The 19,279-nt window shown below is 29.7% G+C and overlaps 1 protein-coding gene across 1 annotated transcript in view; it reads left to right on the top strand.

The window, feature by feature from the left end:
• LOC129222891 (uncharacterized) overlaps window positions 1–19,279 on the top strand; it is a 201,676-nt gene that overhangs the window by 43,248 nt on the left and 139,149 nt on the right.

The following is a 19,279-nucleotide window of genomic DNA, read 5'->3' as shown; positions in this document are numbered from 1 at the left end:
TTTTGTCATTTCTAGATGGTGATATGAATCGCATTTTCGTGCGCATGTTTTCCCTTTTCCCATTTTCTTTATCACTCACTTTTCCTTTTGCGAAAGTTAATTTCGAGTGTAATTTTGAATGCAATTGTACTATGAACAATTTACTCCAACCATTAATTGCAGTGATACTTTATGGTTTATTTAAAAAAATTGTCTCAACTCAAATTTTGACGAAAACCTTCTCTTGTTTGCTTAACAAATAGTAATTTTTTGTCACCAGTATTGGTTCGTTGCCCTGTCTCGCTATTTGGCTTTACATTTAGCAAGATAATATTTAAATTATATGGTGCCTTGCAAATTTGCATAGAGGTAAAGCATAGTCAATTGAAACATATTTTCAGATATTTACATAAGTATAATGGAAAAGAATTTTAAATAGAAAGCGAAAACGAATAAGAGAAACTAACAAGATCAAATTTATTCAAGTTTATTGTAAATTTCAAAACAAAGAGCTAATAAAAAGCCAATACAAACCTCTCTTGCTCAAGAGAAAATGATGTTAATTTCTGAAAAGTATCGCCTCTCGGAAAAAAAAAACTATATCTAGCTATAAATTTTTAATTAATAACACTAATACTCACATTACAAAAAAAAAAAAAAAAAAAAAACACACACGGAAAAAATTTATCCAAAAATAACAAGTAAGAAATTGAATTATTTGAAGATGAAGAAATTCTAGACAATTAGAGGAGGCGTATCGCGCATTGTTAAAAGTACCACTGACCTGCGAGAATGTAGAAGGAGTATATTTAACTGTAGAAAAGTTGAGCACTAAAATGAGTTCCAGGCTTAGAAAAAAAATAATAGATGCATTACGTTTTTTACTATGATTGATTTTTTATTATGACAGTTGATCCTTCATGTTATATTTGTTCAAAGTACGTTTTCATAATTAATAAAGTTTTTGTTCAAAATTACGAAAGGTGACAGCGAAACAATTGGTTTTCAAGCTCTTTTTGCGAAATTTCAAATATCGGTATTAATACCGGTATTTCCGGTATCACGTTTTAAAATACCGAATACGGGAAATGAGGTTTTGGTTCGATATTGCAATCCCTATACCTCACCTATGGGATAAGGTGACAAAGAGAGGTGAGCACTACAACGAACAATTAAATGTAAACATTCAGAGAGAAAAATGATACTTACTTTAAATCGACCTAAGCTTGAAAATAAATTAATTTTAAGGCAAATTTATAAACTATACATTACATTAACATCTTTGATTCAACATTTTCTTTCTTTCCGCGCAAATGGCAGTGACAGTAAATATGTAAATGCAGAGCCAACCTCTCACGCACTACTACACCTGTTACGCAGCGTCACTATGAAAGATTGCACATTTTGAAACAAATAAAATTTCAATGTAAAATATCTTAAACATTAGTATTTTGTTAATACGAAATACCAATTTTTTTCAGCTGACTTCGACACATAACAGGCCATTAAAAAATCTATAAAATAGATCAAAACCAACAAGAAAGTACTTGAGTTGATCGTTAGCAGTGAGTACAGAATAATAGCCTTATAGCCCAGAAGATATAGCTTCTGCTAATTATTTCTTAGTTCTATGCCGCTAATTCAATCACCGTATTTGATGACGCCATTTTGATGCTTCTCTTAATCTGCATGAATAATTTTTAGGAACATTGTTTAATAAACTATGGCTCGTCTTAACTGCTTTTCACCATTTTGTCACGTCGTCGACATCTTTGCCCAGTGGAATATTAATTACATTGCAATCTATCTTCGTAATTCTTCGCTCTTGTGGGATGCGATATTATTTCGTCTCAGAGGATATGTGTAGCGTAAAGAAAAGCGTTCTTTTCCGTTGTTTATTCAAGCATGAAAATAGTATTTAATACAGGGAATGCATAATCCGCTTGTTTTATGAAACAACTTCATTTGTTATCAACCCTTGGCCAAAATAATAAAGATAGTAGTGAAAAAAGAAAGTAATTACTGTAATTTGAGTATAGCAGTTCAGGAAGGACTAATTCCTTAAATAGAAAAACCAGCATAACTTAATTAATTAATTCAATTATTTTTATTTATATATTAATGGTACGCGCACGGCTTTGTCCGTAGTATAAAATTAAAAGGTCATTTGGTTCGCATGTATATTTATAAATAATTAATGATGAATTTCTTGCTAATATGCTTTGTTAATTTGCTCATCCATGCTATGGTAATGTGCTCGTCTATGTTATGGTAACGTACTGATCCCTATTATGGCAATTCTCTCGGTGTTCCCGCAGAGGAATTAAATCCGGCAATGGCGGCTTAAAATTGGAATAGAAAAAGAACAAAATCGAATTCTAGAAAAATCGCTTTGAGGTGCTCAACCCTATGCTAGGAACTAGTTTTCTGAACAATTTCATGAAAATCGGTCGAAAGTTATAGGCACAATGAGCGTAGCATATATCCAGAGACACAGACTTTCAGCCTTATTATTAGAAAAAAAGATTTATTGCAGAGCATTGAAATTTCTTTAGTTCCTTATAAAAATTAAAGAGGAAAAAAGACGGAAACATAGAAGGAAAAACGCAGTTTGTGTAAACTTCTTTTTGAGTATCGTAAGCATAATTTATACGTTATAAATATAATATATATACAATATGTAAAATACAATACGCAAATAAAGAAATTCCCTTCGCATTATTTTCAGCGGCGTCGCCATTTGCAAACAAAACACACTTGTTGTAACTAAGGGGCACCTAGAAACTTTTAAGAAAATCCCTTTAAAACAACGTCTGTACTTCAGTGTCTCCTGCGGAAACCACTGAACTGAAAAAAAAATTAAGAGGAGTATCTATCTCTGTTAGTCAAACGACTTGAAAATTTAGAGGTTGAACTAGAAAATGAGTAGTAAAAGTTCATCTAGTAAGTTCTTCTAATTTACGAAGATTAAATGTAGGAATCACGTTAACAACACCAGTCAATTTTAACGATGTTTTGGGTTATATTTAATTTTCAAGCCACTGGCTAGTGTCAGACATTCAGCAACATGGTTGTGTGCGCAGCGCGCGTTTACAAACAATCGATGGGAGTACTGCAATTATTCAAAGAAATCTTTAATATAACACTTTGACATGTCAAGTTCTATCTGGCTTGTTGATTCTACTAATTCCAGATGGTAAAGTTTAGCTGCACCATTTCTCTAAAACCAAAAATCTGCAAGAAGTCTAGAAAAAAATTTGGGTTTTTTAAAATCTCAAGCACTGTGAAGTTTAAGCACTTGCGTTTATGACTAGGGGAGGCTTAATCGGCCCTGTTCCAATGATACTCCGAAAACTGTGATAATTGATTTTAAACGACTCAGAAAATATGCTAGTTCCCACAAAGATTCTAAAACATAAATTAATATTTATCTAGTGGACAACTGTGCTTTGAATGCACTTTTATTAAATATACTCTTGATTCAAATCATTTTTTTTTCTTTATTAGCGGTTCAAATTTTTTTTTTAATATTGCCTATAACGCAAATATGAACATTTTACTTTAAAAAAAAAAAAAAACTAACAATCTTGAACACTATCTCCAGATTGAAATCAAAAGAAAAAGAAAATATTTAAAATCTAGTTGTGTGTTTCCAGAGATATAAAAGGCAAAGATGAAAACTGAATAGCATTCATTCTTATACCTAACGTTAAGAAATGTTAGATATAGATTAAAACAAAGTAAAATGATTTTTCTTCATGTTCACTCCGTAGTGCAATACATTTTTACTTAACTGCGCATGATTTCATTTATACGTAAATGAATTTTGTGATGGTAAATAACTAAGTTCATTACGAAATGTTAATGTTATTCATACCCTTTTATTTACTGCAACGATTACAAAAATTGATTTTAAAATTTTCTTAGGGAATTAAATTTAAATATCATCTGGTTAAAGCTGCTTTCGTAAACTACTGTATATTAGGGTGTGTCGAAAAACAACTTTTTTTTTTATTTTTATTTCCATGATGGGTAGTGCGGAAAAGGTTCCATTGGTGGAGCAAAGTGTTCACAAATAATTTGAATTTTTTCTGATGATTTCTTGATCTGCCGCAACTTGGTTGAAGTTTCGAAAAAATGCTGTTTTTTCAGGTTTTTAGCCAAAATTAGTAAAAATAGTACTTTTTTTTTTTTTCAATGATGAGTTTCGCGGAAAAGGTGCGATTGGTGGAACTTAACTCCCATAAAAAATTTGGGGTGTATAGTTTCCTCCTTTGCTACAAATGAGTAGAAGTTTCATCAATTTTCAGTTTTTTTTAATGTTTTTAACAAAAATTCTCAAATAGTAAAAATTTTGTTTTCGTTACATTTCTCTGCATTATTCTATATTGGTATCACATGTGATGCATTTTTAGATGCCTGGTGTGTTATAAATTAACTATTTATTGTGTATAAAGTTTTAAATTAAAGATATGCTATTAAAAAACTTAGTGCAGCACTCTGTTTGATTAGCGTTCAAAACCAACGGGATTAAAGCAGAATTCGTTCTTAATCGCTCGTAAATATTCTTTACTAATAAAACAAAGCTCCAAGTCTGGATGTCTTTGACGCGCATAGCGCCTAGACCGTTTGGCCGATTTTCATGAAATTTGGCGCAAAGTTAGTTTGTAGCATGGGAGTGTGCACCTTTAAGCGATTTTTCAAAAAATCGATTTTGTTCTTTTTCTATTTCAATTTTAAGAACATTTTCCGGAGAAAAACTATCATAAGATGGACGAGTAAATTACGAAATTAGCATGACGTGGAATGGCAGAGCGAATGAACATAGACAACTGGCAAGAAATTCGTCATCAATTATTTTTAAATATACAGTTGAACCGAATGACCTTTGAATTTTCAACTGCGGGCAAAGCCGTGTGGTACCACTAGTTTTAAATAAGAACGAAATTATTATCTCTTAACTAAAAACAGTCGCGTGAAACGGCACTCCCGTAAGAACATTAAAAAAAAACAAAAAAAAAAAAAACGGTGTCGTTGCAGGTGTTAAAAAAACAGGGGGAAACAAATAAAGAACTGCAACATTTGATCTACATTTTTCATACAAACGAACTCCCGGTCTGACACCTAAAAAATAAGATAGAGCAAGTACTGAACCTAAGAACTTTCTGGACAAATCAAACCCAAGCTGATGGCATGCGAAAACCTACTTGTGCTATCATTCTAGGTTACCTTTGTCATGTATTTCTACATTGGCAAAAAAAAAGAAAAGAAAAATGCTGAAAATTTGAGCCCAGACCAAAAACACATAATTCATAGCTGTGAAACTTTTTCAACTGGACTGGGCGGTCGTTCCAAGCTTGTCAGCTTGCAAGATCGAGATTTTCACTCACGTGATCCGTTGTGACGTAGAAATGTCGCAAAGTAGCATTATAATCTACTCGAACGTAGCTTGCGGCTAGGTTCGAGTAGATTAGAATACTACTTTGCGATATTTCTACGTCACAACCGATCACGTGAGCGAGAATCTCGATCTCGCATGCTGACGAGCTTGGAATGACCGCCCTGCTCTCTCCAGAGTTACAAGACAGCCAACCAGGGCCTATTACGTAGTTTACGTGACTCACAGCTACCTGCAGAACGCTTTGCTTGCACTTAAGTACCTCGAAACCCAAAGATGCCTTACGATGTCTCGCACTGTTCGTAATATAAATTGATTTGCCCATATGATTCGCCAAAGAAACGACCGGGGTACGCGGAAATGATTTCAAAAAGTAAATAACATGGCCTTCTTCATTCACAACAATGCTACCCAGCAATGGAAACTGACGAAAACCAAGGTATAAAAAAATTGTGATAAATATTAATTGATTAAATAGATAGCAATTATATAAAAGAGGAAACAAGGATCAAGAAATTCTAGTGTATAAGGTTTAAGGTTCCAAAATTAAAATTCTGGTTAACGGAATACGGCGATATGCTCGGTTTGGTTCTCAACCAATGTCAGCAAACCTCGAAATGTCTTTCGTCACAAGAAACAGGAATAACTATAGTATCCGAAACAATTTTAGAAATTTAAGTCCAACGTTAGGTGTGTGTAGTAAACAGAAATACTACTAAAATTGCTCGGAATTTGCAGATGGCCACGAGGGAAAACATGTTTCATTGAAGCAATATTGTAACATAAGTAAAAGCGCTAAAATGCAGAAATTCAACTCGAAAAAAGCTTTTATTACCTAAAACAGTGTAGAAAAAGACTCTCTGTTGAAAGCAAAAGCAGAAGTTTTGTGTAAATCCACACCATATTTAGTTCTTTCCTCAGTTATGTGGTGCTTAACCTTAATTTTGAACGCAGATGCGAAAAGTTTTGATGATAAGATTTGAAATTTAAAATTGTATGCGCAATATGTTGTTAATTTATGACACACCACGCATCCAAAAATACATCACATGTGATAAAACTATAGATTTATGGCAGAGGAGTATTTGGCGAAAACAAAATTTTTACTATTTGAGAAATTTCATTGAAAACGTTAAAAAAACTGAAAATTGACCAAAACTTCTACTAATTTGTAGCAAAGGAAAGAGCTGTACCACACACCACAAATTTTTTATGGGAGTTTAGTGCAACCAATGGCATCTTTTCCGCGAAATTCATAATCGAAGATAAAAACACATTATTTTTACTAATTTTGGCTATAAACATGAAAAAACAGCATTTTTTCGAAACTTCAACCCAGTTGCGGCAGACCAAGAAAGTGTCAGAAAAAATTCAAATGTTTTATATGCACTTTGCTCAACCAATGGCAACTTTTCCGCACTACCCATCATCGAAATTAAAAAGAGAAGCTGTTTTTCTGCCCACCCTACTGTATATCCTTCAGTTTTACCTTCTTTTATTACTATGTTCTTCACTATTTCGGCTTTTAAAAGAATTGGTGAAGTAGTAAACTTGGGTTCATGTGTCAATTTTTCTCTTCTACTTTCGTCATTTTATATATTGAAAAAAAGGTCATGAGTTTCAATTTTTAGTGTTGAAAACAAAGTATTACTTTTTACCATGAGTTATTTAGTAGTATTTTTAACTCACTAACAACTGCATCGTTTTTAGCAGAAAATAACTTTATATGGCAGTATTGTTTTCCGATTTTTCTACCTTGCTACTAAGATGGGGTCAATCCTCAAACAAAATCTTCTACCTCACCTGAACTAAAGTTTGTCATAAAAAATTTCAAAAGCTTCCAGTTTGCTTTATCTGTTAGTAATATGTCAGAGTAAAATATCAAACCAGCGCAACTGTTATTTTCCGTAGCAAAACACACTAACTAAGTGGATCGCAATTGACTAAAAAAGTAATAGTCATATTTATTTGAAAAGAATTAATCTCAAGAAAGTGGTTTATTACGGCGTCGTTAAGTGGAAGCACAATTTAATAAATTTGCTGATAAAAGTGTTAAAAACTTAATTACAAGCTTATTAAACAAAAAAAAAGTATTCTTTCAATAGGGCGGTTGCATTTACATAGTTAATGTTTATGGAGTTTTTTACAAATGTAATATTTTTGTATCAATGCTTCAGAGGATAATACACATTTTTGTATTACTTTGCATTGGATTCCAGTGTGATTCAGTGAAGAAAAACGATATATAGTACGGTTTTCATCTCAGTTTACTTAAAAACTGTTAAAAAAACGGAAATGCGTGAAAAAATATTAATAAGTGGAAAACTAACCTTATATATAGTAAGTGAATATAAAATTAATTTAAAAATTTAAAACACTGTGGTGGTAATAAAATTTTTAAGTCTTTGACAGTACAATATTTTGAAAGAAGATAAAATAAAATCTAGCCACTGCGTATAAGCCATTCTGAAAAATGCAAAAGACTTTGAATTTGCACACACGAAGCTACCTTCGCCGTTACTCGTCAAATATCCATTTAAAAAGACAAATGATGTATTTCTTATGAAACTAACGTGAAATTCTAGCAGGTAATTAAAAATGCAATTGCATGGAAGAGTAAAATAATGTAAACTATCTCCTGGCATCGTATTTTCGAAAATTCCTTCATGATGGATGATTCAAAGTCATTTTTTTAAAGAAAATGATTGATTCATTTGAGACAGTAGAAAGACTTTTGTAAAATTAATTAGATTATCCAAAGCCCAAAGCTTTGCTAGTCGACACTAATTTTGTTTGAAAAATATTTCTCCCTTTCACTCGAAATAGAAGAAAAATTGAAAACCATAATTGGATGCATAGTTTGTTTTGCTTCGCCTGACAACACGAGAGACTTAGGCTTGTAAGCCGTTGTTTTGGTAAAAATGCAGTTGTAAAATTCTTGTACTTCTGCTGGTGAGCCTTCGTTGATAAGATTTACTTTTGGACTACGTTCAAATTTTCTTGTTTCCAGTGCTTTGTTCATTAGTTGTGCTTTAGACTTTTTAGTATTAATCGATTAAAGAGTCTGTATTTGGAAGCTTTACTACTTGCATTTGAATCGTTTATTTTAAAAACCAGTTAAGCGACAAAATTGCTAATTTAAAGAAAACATTTATATTACCAAATTAAATTATTCAATGATGATTACAACATTAGTTATTGAAATAAATATACCTGACTATGTATTCCTTTTAGTTTAAAACAACGTAATCCTTATCGACAAATTTTAATACGTTAATTATAAGTTATAAAGTGATTTTTCAAAATCTTAGAGTTGTCGCTTGACTGGTTTTTGAAATAAACAGTTCATTTTTTATCTATTTAATTATTATTTTTTATCTGCAAAAGGTATCTCAATAAACTTTTGCAGATCGGTTATAAATCCTAGAAAATAAAAAAAATAGTTTTTAAAAAGATTAAATAATTTTAAACCACACTGACTGATCAGGAAAAACTCATTTTAGTTAACCATTTCAAATATGATGCCAATGGTCGAATTTCCCTTGTAAGGGAAATTATTGTTTGTAGTAAACATACATATAAGGACGCTCACTGCAGCGGCAGCTGTGTTCATCCTAAATCTGTCAACACAAGGTTACAGGAAAAAATCCCTCTTTTCCAAAACGAAGTTATTTGCGAAATCTCCATTTTATTTTCTATTTGATTTCTTACGCCATAAAATGTAACTTTTCATATTTTGCAATTTTATTATTGTATATAAGAATGAAATTTAAAAAAATGATAGAAATGTTTCTGAAGAGGCGTTGCAGCATGAACTTTTTATCAAGCAAAACAGTTTAGAAAACAATCTGAAATTTGCAGGTGTTTATTTTCTTGATGTTGCAGTAAAAGAGTTTAATATATGATGTAGTTAGCTTTGTAAGAAGCGCTTTTAAAGTTTTTGCAATGGACGGCAGCTCAATGTTGGTATGCAAAAAAAAAAAAAAAAATCGAAAACGAGTAGTGCGGAAAAACTGCTATATGCGCGACAAAATTAAAAAGCAAGTTTAAAGAACATTTTTTCTGCATTGCCGCAAATGTTTGGAAGTTTTGAATAGGTGTTGGTTTTTTTTTTTTTTTAGTTGTATGTTTTTCAATGATGAAAGTGTGAAGAAAAGGCAATTGTTGTCAAAAAATTCAGATTAAAAATTTTAGTATGGAAAATAATTCATTCATTTGCCCTAAACACGAATAAATGTTAGCAAAATTTTGTTTTCCGTTTACGCTTTGAAAATGTTTGCAAAAATTCTGTTTTTGGTCTTATTAGCATGTCAGAATTATATAGTTTGTAAAATTAAGTAACATTTTTGAAGCTTGAAAAAAAAAAGCTAAGTATGTATTGCACCAAAAATTTAAAACATGATATAAACATATTAGAAAATGGATTTTTTTTATTTACTAATTTTTTTATTTATTATTTTTTATTATTACTATTAATATTTTTATTATTAGCACATTACTGCTCCTTATTATTATTATTATTATTATTATGATTATTTGTAAATTATTTTTCGTAATTATTATTATTAGTATTAATATTAGTATTTTATTATTATTTTGTAATGCCCTCTTTTGAATTCAAAACAACAAGTCGAAATACAGGCATTTTAAAATAGCTTCTGTTGCTAACTTATATGTACGTTACATAAGTCATCATTTGTGATTCCTATTCACCGATGATTATCTATGTTACTTATCAAGTCACAAAAATCTTAAGTGTTTTTATAAATTCTGGTTCATTTTTTTTTTAAATTAATCTATGGTTTTTCACATTGTTTGTCAAAATGCGTAGATCAGTTTACGAGTAAATTAAAGTTTCAATCTTTATTGCAAATTTTCAGAAACTATACTTGGAGCATGTGTCACAAAGTTTATTTCCTATGCAATAAGAATGTTCAATTTAAAGTAATATCCATTGAACGTAATGTAAGTGTGCCTTGGAGTTCTTTTAATAATAACTCTAATAGAGGTATTTAAATATTAAAAAGAGCATTTTAAGATCTAACTACAAAAATGTAAAGTTTACAATTGAGACAACTCACCATAAGTTATCTGTAATACATTTTTCACTTTAAGTAAGAAAGACGGAGCTTGGATTCACAAAAAATGCGTATAGATTAAGCATTAAATTGTTTAAATTTTCTCATTGAAAAAAAAACCTTTTCAATAATAATAAATTCAATGTAGTTCAAATACACTGAATTTATTATTCATTTTTTTTTAATCATTCTAAAAGCAGAATTTCCCTTTTTAATCTGTAAAAAAAGCATTTTTGTAGTTAAATAAATTTGATAAAAATTGCTTTATATTAGTTTTCCTCCGAAAGGGCAATTTTGACATTACTTTAATAATCCTGATTGTAATTCAACAACAAATATGCCATGAAATTCCTATAAACTATTTTATTCTATAATCATTAAGCAAACTAAAAACAAACAATTTAGCACGGGATAATATTAATTCTAATAATGAGCGGATAATAATTTCCTTGGAAAGAACAAATTTATATATTCTAATATTCCTCTTAGATGAGAGCATAACAAACGTATTAATGAGTAGCTATTTTACACAAAATGAATGCTTTTGTTTTTGGAATGAGCCATTATGTTTGCTCCTTTCGGAGATAATAAGCATTTTCATTGGAAAAGCAATAACAAGAATGAATATGCTGCCGCCATTTGTAGCAACGATATGCTTACCGATTCGAATTTCAAATTCTTTCTAAATAATTAAAATGATTGCTTCAATCATTTGTCATCACATGCCGACCGTTATTTCTTTTGTTTTCTACGCTGCGTCATATAATCGTACATTTGCGTGATACATATAATTGATGATCCTAAAATATTAAGACTTGTTTCTGAAAATGAAACGTGCTCGCAACTGAAGAGAACAAATAATTATTCATGATGCAGAACTTCTAATCCATAAAATCCTCTGGTGCTTGAACAACGCGTCTCTGCTCTTTCCTATAATTTATCACTTAGCCTATTTTCGCTTGACACTTGAAAGAAAATATGCTTAAAAGAAAAACTATTATAATTGATGGATTTCACTAAAATCTTTGTAACGGTAAAAATTTAAGCCTGCTTATGTATACACATCAACACTGAATTTTATGCAGAGATTTCAAAAGTGTGTTTCTAAAGTTCGGCAAACCAAACTGGCAGCGTCATAATGTTGTGATTCGAATCTGCGTTGACCTCACAGTGCTGTCAGGTTAAGTTTGCCCCAACTGTAAATTGCTGAAGATTTTGCAAAGTGATTTTCCAATCTCCAAACGAAATATTCTTAAATAATAATCACAAAATATTAATAAATAATAATAATAATAATAATAATAATAATAATAACAATAATAATAACAATAATAATAACAATAATAATAACAATAATAATAATAATGATGATGATGATGATGATGATGATGATGATGATAAAATGGAGGGAAAAATAAATAAACGAAAAAACGAGGGGAACAAAGAAAAAAAATTAAAAAGAAAAAAAAAGACTTGGCTGACCAGGAGTGTCTGCCAGCGATGACCAAGTGACCAAATTATTATTATTATTGGTTTTAATAAACTTATGATAATAATAGTACTAATAATAAAAATAATAAAATGGAAAACTATTACACTCAATGTTTTATTTTCATACAAATAAATGTTTACTATGTATGATATATTTGAAGAAGCGCGTTTTGAATTTAAAACTATTATTGTGAAAATTTTGGAATTTGACTTTTTTTTCGCGCTGTTTTTCAGCTTAAATTAAATAAACAAGCACGTAAAATAAATCTAATGCACAATAGATCACAAAAATGCAAAAAATGAAAAATGCAAAATTAGCAGTTACTCTCCTTTACCTGCACATGGTAATATAATACTTTAAATCCTGTAAGAAACTTGAACGATGATCCGTTTGTATAAGTGAGAATTTTTTGTAAAATTAGAAAACCAACAATTATCTTACAACTAATTACGTTAATAGCTAAAAATACCAAATAACAGAATAGTTTTTTAAATATATTTTTAAAATTTATGCTCTACTGTACAATAGAAAAAGCATTATTAAAAGTAAAAAATGAAACATAAACTAATTTACATTACATGGGTAGCATGATTGACGAGAGTTTGCATTGTTTTAATGATTTACATACATGATGTACCTGTTGCACATACAAGAAAATACAGATAAGTTGAAAAGCTCATACCGTCAAATCAGAATTAATATTAATTGGTATAGATAAACACATATCGTCACCTCAAAGCGATAGTAGGATATCTTACTACTATTTCTAGGCTTGGATAAGTTAGTGTTGCTCTAAGGCGACGATATGTCTTCACTTCACTTAAGTGAAGACATATCGAAGTTAAGTTTTATTAACTTAAAAAATTAAAACAATAAATAATTATTTTAAAAAAACAGCAAAAACAAAAAACAAATCTCATTTAAGAAACCATGTTTACTATAAGTATAGCTCAAAAAAGCATTCTCTATCATTTCTCTTTTTTAATTCAGATTTTGTAGCTAAAAATGAAGTAAATAACTAAATGAATTTAAAAAATAAAAATAAATAAAAAGCATTTTTTTTTAATATTCCGTCAATTTCATGACATCGAATCTGCTTTATCAAAACTGAAAAAAAAAATCCTATTATTACATCAACTTACGCTTTTATAAGCATAATCTTCTCATGAATCACTGTAAAACGGAACAATTCTTTCTCCACACCCATTCGACTTCATATCGTTCAAATGACACTGGAACGGTCCCCGCGGAGTACTAATTTCTAGAATTTTCAGCCCTTTCGCAGTCGATTATATGAATGCTACGTTGTTTCCACCCCCTTCCGAACATTTCATTTCCTTTCTTGTGTATGGGCCATCATTTCCATGTAATATTCATGTCAGATGATCGGCTTGTCCGAAGGATATGTCCAAGTTATTTAGTCATCCGAAAAGTCATTATAAGGTGTGGCTGGCACGATACTGCTCTTATTGAGAGGGCTGTCAAAGTCGTTTTCAAGGTGAAAATGATGAGACTGATTTAAATTCAGAGCGTCTCCGGAATGTGAAGAAAGATATTTTGAAACCATCTGCGCGTGAATATTATTACACGGAATAAAAAGGGGTTTCGATCAAACTGGTCTCATGCTTCGGGAAAGTTTTAACCTTTTATTGTTATCAAAAATTTTGCAATAAATATTTTATTTCAGATTCATAAGAGATGGATTAAATTTGTAGAATAATAAGATACAATTTTATTACAGACATTAGGTTACAAATTATATTGCCAATTCTCTCTCTCTCTCTCTCTCTTTTTGCCACCCGATGTTGCTCTTATTGATAATATTCTCACAAATAAAAAATTAATATTTCCACGACATTTATTTCACAAAGAACATCATTAAAATAATTATTATTACACAGGAAAAAAAATGATTTAACTGTTATCGTACTTTTAAAAACTTAGAATCTTTCACACAAATTGTTTTATTTTTCATCTGATTTTTTAGCAGTGCAAAAATTTTGTAAAATAGCATTAGTAGTTCTTAAAAGAGTTAATACTTAATTAAGCAAATTATTTATTTTGGCGCGATTCTGCCCTTATCGAGAGGGCTGTCAAAGTCGTTTCCAAGGTGAAAATGAAAAGACTGTTTTAAATTCAGAGCGTCTCCGGAATGTGAAGAAAGATATTTTAAATCATCTGCGAGCGAATATTATTACACGGAATAAAAAAGGGGTTTCGATCAAAGTGGTCTCGGAAAAGTTTGAATTTTTGGGAAAGATTGAATCTCTTATATCAATATTTTCTATTGTTTTCATAAAATTAAGCAATGAATGTTTTGTTTCTGATTCGTTAGAGAGGGAGAAAATTTCTGTTAAAACTATTTCGTAACATTGCTAAAATGAATTCAAATTCTGTTTTTCGCCGCGATAATACACTCTTATCGATAATATTATCCCAAAGAATAATTAATATTGCCACGATATTGCTCTCACCAAGAATATTATTAACTAAATATTATGGCACAGGGAAAAAAAAGTTTTGAGTTAAGTGCTTTTGTACTTAAAGAAAGTTAAAATGTTCGAAACAAATATTTCTGGTTTTATTTTTTTCCCCTGATTCTTTAGCGGGGGTAGAAAAGTTAGAAACAGCATAAGTAATTCTTACGAGAGATAATTATTATTGCATATTCTTTATTTTGTCACGATATTGCTGACATCAAGATAGATATCAAAGTCGTTTACAAGGTGAAAATGATAAGACTGATTTAAATTCAGAGCATCTCCGGAATGTGAAGAAAGATATTTTGAAACCATCTGCGCGTAAATGTTACTGCACGGAGTAAAAAGGGGTTTCGATCAAAGTGGTCTCATACTTCGGGAAAGTTTGAATCTTTTATATCAATATTTTTTATTTTTCTCAAAAATTTAGCAATGAATACTTTATTTCAGATTTATAAGAGATGGATTAAAATTGTAGAATAATAAGATAAAATTTTATTACAGAAACATTAGTCCTTAATATTACAAATTATAGTGAAATTCTCTTTTTTAGCCACAATGTTTCTTTTATTGATAATATTATCACATAGAATAATTAATAGTTCCACGATATTGATGTCACTAAGAATATTATTAAAATAAATTTTATTACACAGAAAAAAAAGTGATTAAATGGTTATCGTAATTTAAAAACTTAGAAAGTTTCACACAAATTGTTCTGTTTTTCATTTAATTTTTTAGCTGCGCAAAAAAAAAAAAAAAAAAAAAAAAAAAAAAAAAATTCAAAATAGCATTATTAATTCTTAAACGAGGTAATACTTAATACAGCAAATTATTTATTTTGGCACATTATTTCTGGTATCAAGGAATATGTCAAAGTCGTTTTCAAGGTGAAAATGATGAGACTGATTTTAATTCAAAGCGTCTCCGGAATGTGAAAAAAGGTGTTTTGAATCCATCTGTTCGTGAACATTATTGCATGGAAAAAAAAGGAATTTTGATCAAATTGGTTTCATACTTCGGTGAAGTTTGAATCTCTTATATCAATATTTTTTTATCGTTACTCAAAATTCAGCGATAAATATTTTATTTCGGATTCGTTAGAGAGGAATGAAAATCTCCGTTGAATAACAATATTATATTTCGTTACAAAAGTATAACCTAATATTTCAAATGATAATGGAAATTATGTGGTTTTCCACGATATTGCTTATTGATAATATTATCGCATAGAAAAATTAATTCTGCATCACTATTGTTTTTACAAAGAATATTAATGGAGTAAATATTATTACACAGAAAATAGAAGTTTTGATTACATTGATATCTGCTGAAAATAAGTTATAATATTTCATAAAAATAGCTCTTTTTTTTTCTTATTCTGAAGCGGAGCTGAAAAACTGTTTAAAAATAGCATTATTATTTCTGTCATGTGTTTATCCTTAATATTGCAAATTCTTAATTTTTTCGATATTGCTGATATTGAGGAGATTGCCAAAGTTGTTTTAAAGAAGAACATTATGGGATTGATATAAATACCAAGTGCGTATGGAATATATTTTGGAGACATTTTGAAACTATGTGAATATTAATACAAGAAACAAATAAAAAGGAATTTTGATCAAAGATAAACTTTTAAAAAGTTTGAATATTTTAGAACAAGTATTTTATTTTAAACTCATCAGAGATGGGTAAAACTGTGTTGAAAAATTATGCTAGAGTTTATTATAATAATTAATTCTTAATTTTGCTAAAACCTTGTTCAGCTAGGTATATGATAATTTTAAAAAATGTCAGCTACGAAAAGGGAACACTTGCGAGCAGTATTTTTCAAGTTGATCGATTTGCTATAGTTTTTTTATTATTATTAACTTAATTGATAAAATATTTTTATTTGTTTTTGATGACGAATTTTAATGATTTTTCCTATAAGTGTTACATTGTTAAAAAACAACAAACAAAATTGTTGTTTGTTTGTTGTTGAAGTTATTATTTATCAAATTGCGTCTTTAATAACAAAAAATATGTTATTTTACCTCAAAACGATACAAATATAGCAAAAATAAAAAAAAAACGTTTTGTATTTTTTGTGAAGAGGAGAAAAGGTAATTTTTCTATTATAATAATTATTTTATTAAAATTAGGCCATTTGAACATTACTTACACTACTTAGAAATGCTTCACTAATCGAGTAATTAGAAATGCAATACTTACTCGATTTTTAAAATTTTTTCATACTTGGAAAATGTTTTAAGAATGCTTATACATATTTCTTTCTTTTCCCGCAGTTGTCAGAGAGTGGGAAAAATGTCGAAAGATAGCATTATTATTTTTTTACAAAAATTAAATATTAATGTTTCGGAAACCTTGTTCTTTGTCCCCGTAGTTCAAAATATTATTTTGCTTCGTAACAGGTGTTTCTATTTGAACGAAACACATTGGTGCAATCATTTCATTTATTTATTCATTTATTTTTTTGTATGTTTTCATTAACGAATTAACTAATATCTTTGAATTCGTCTTCCAGTAATTTTTAATGTTTTGCAGATTTAGTAATACACTGTCAAAAATAGTATTATGAAATGAGAAACTTTCAAGTAAAGTCTTTTTAGTTGCAAATAACAATAAAAGCAAAGTCATGAATTTCTAAGTGTTTAAAGACCAAAAAAGAATAATAACAATAATAATAATGCACGTATTGTATTTGGGAGAAAAATTTAAAATATTGCATTACTTTATTCCTTTTACTTAAAGTTATTTTAAAAAATACTTAAAGAGCACTTAAAATATTTCAAAATTGATTTTAATTTTAGTTTTCAAAAAGTGGGTGCATTCGAGTTTTTTTAATCCGTGACTCTTTTATGGTTTTTTAATCAATTTTCTTTCATCTGTATTGGTAAAAAAAATCGCTTCCTTCTTTTGTTTTATTTATGTAATAATTGAAAAAAGAAAAATAATTTCAATGTTGAATGAACACTTAAGTCCACCATCAGGTAAAATATCTTTGATTATCTTTTGTTCCCTCTCAATTCTAAGAACGAAAGAAATAAGTGCTTAACTATGCGTTCAGTCAATGGAAATACTTCAACACAAGAACACGGAACAAAAGGACCTAACTTTAAGAAAAGAAGTAGCTACAAAGAAAAACTTCAAGACTAATTAATCACGTGAACTGCAACTACTAATTAATCTGTATCACAATTTACATCGGAGCTTCCTAATTACGTGTCTAATATTGAAAGCCACACAAATACGCGCACGACACTTAATTCTATTACTGTTTTCTAATGTCTTAACTTTGAATGCCCTTTTATAAAACTTTCAATAAGAAAGAAGTTTTTAATTAAAATTCACTCGTTTATAGTCATGTTTTTTAAGTGTTTTTAATAATTTTGCTAATGATTCGTTTTGGAATGAGAATTCTTTATTAAGTAATTTATTCCAAGATTTGTACTTTTTTCTGGGAATATCGTCATCGAAAATTATGTGTAGTGCTTAAGTTAGAACACATGAGTGTGAGATGAGAAAGAATTTTAGTTAAAATCTACAGAACATAAGTAACAAAGTAGTTTAAGGAAAATGTAAGTGCACACAAGGTGACCACAATTAAGCTATGATATTCTTTTATTTACTTCCTTTTACAAAAAAAAGGGAGCATTGTATTCGCGAAAAAAATTTTACTCACAAACCGGCCTTATTTTTCATTTTGCTTACCCCCAAATGAATGTTGAGTTTTTTTTTTTTTTTTTCGACCCGACCACACGTGGATAAATGCCTAGGAACGTACAGACACCCGAAATATCCATTTTGACGATCCCCGAGTTAATTACAACGCGTTTTCCCGTGAAGTCCGTATGTAAGTAGATATGTGCGTATGTGCGCATGTGTGTATGTGTGTATACGCATATGAACCTCGCATAACTCGAAAACGGTGTACCTAGAAAGGTGAAATTTGATGCGTAGACTCTTAGTGCGGTCCAGTTGTGCACCTTCCCTTTTGGTTGCATTCGGATGTTCCTAAGGAGTTCTTTTACACCTTTCTGGGGGAAAATCATTGCTAATTTCAATGCTAACTCAAGTGGTGTTATAATATGTCAAATAAGAGTCGCCAACTTGGCGAAAAATTTGAAGATATTTTTTTTTTGTTTTTTAATTTTAAAGTCTATTTTTAATTTGGTCAATGTTGGTGATATTTAAAGAGTTAACCACTGAATCAACCTTAAATTGCCATTAATGAGGAAATAAATCTGTGTAAAACTTTTTTTGCCTCGGTTCGCAAGAAACTAGAGGTAAAAATATTTAGTGTCTCCTTGCTTACTCCAATGCGCTATTACCATTAAATTGGCGTAAAAGGAAGTCATGTGATGCACACATCAGCTTTTTTTATTTTACAATTTCCTGGTTCAGTGCATTTGGCCGATTTTTGTATGTGGAATTTCACACTTATTTGTAATATAAGTCTAGAGCAGTTTCTTGTAAGGTAACATTTGGGTATTTTTATAGAACAATTTTGAAACTAAAGCTTATTTTTCATCTTTCAACATAGTGTTCCAAAAATGGCCCATTTGATTAAATTAGTATTGCAATTAGAAAAAAAATATGTTTTGACAAACTTTTGGACTTCATGAGGAGTAATAAAATGGTCCATAGAAAGAAAAAAATCGATTACGATAAATTACAAAAAAATCGTTTTTTTTTTTAAATTTTAAATCCTGCGCTGTCATAGCATTACTTGATATGATTTTAAATAATATTAGAGCAGTGTGTAATGCTTAAAAATAATAATAATATAGTCGAGCACAAAACATAACTTTTTTAAGGGTTGTCATATGGGAAACATGTATTTTTTACT

The sequence above is a fragment of the Uloborus diversus genome, chromosome 5 (assembly GCF_026930045.1).
Source record: "Uloborus diversus isolate 005 chromosome 5, Udiv.v.3.1, whole genome shotgun sequence".
Lineage (NCBI taxonomy): Eukaryota > Metazoa > Arthropoda > Arachnida > Araneae > Uloboridae > Uloborus > Uloborus diversus.
Note: the sequence above shows the minus strand (reverse complement) of the source record. Positions and strands in the feature narration are given on the sequence as shown.